The 438-nt window shown below is 38.1% G+C and overlaps 1 protein-coding gene across 1 annotated transcript in view; it reads left to right on the forward strand.

Moving 5' to 3' along the window:
- Ncor1 (nuclear receptor corepressor 1) overlaps positions 1 to 438 on the forward strand; it is a 159,604-nt gene that overhangs the window by 76,416 nt on the left and 82,750 nt on the right. The gene's annotated exons all lie outside the window — the stretch shown is intronic.

Below are 438 nucleotides of genomic sequence, written 5' to 3' on the forward strand. Positions count from 1 at the left end.
ATAAATAAATAATTAAATAAATAAATATTAAAAAATATTTTCAAAAAAAAGAAAAGAAAAGAAAACACGCCTAGTAATAAAATAACTGCATTCTCTCTGCCCCTTTACACTGTCAGATAACTCAGTCATTTTGTTTCTAGGCAACTTAAAGAATCTCCTAAGTGGGGATTCACCAATTTTTCTGTTTTATTAACTTGAGAGTTTTGTTCTAATTTTCTAGATGGGTTTTCTGTGTACCCCTGCTGTCCTGGAACTCATTCTGTAGACCTTGCTGGCCTCAAACTCAAGAGATCTGCCTTTGCCTTCAGTTCTAAGATTCAAGGTGTGCGCAACTACCTGAGAATTTTCCTTCCTTCCTTCCTTCCTTCCTTCCTTCCTTCCTTCCTTCCTTCCTTCCTTCCTTCCTCCCTTCCTCCCTTCCTCCCTTCCTGCCTTCCT

This window comes from Microtus ochrogaster, chromosome 7, assembly GCF_000317375.1.
Source record: "Microtus ochrogaster isolate Prairie Vole_2 chromosome 7, MicOch1.0, whole genome shotgun sequence".
Classification (NCBI taxonomy): domain Eukaryota; kingdom Metazoa; phylum Chordata; class Mammalia; order Rodentia; family Cricetidae; genus Microtus; species Microtus ochrogaster.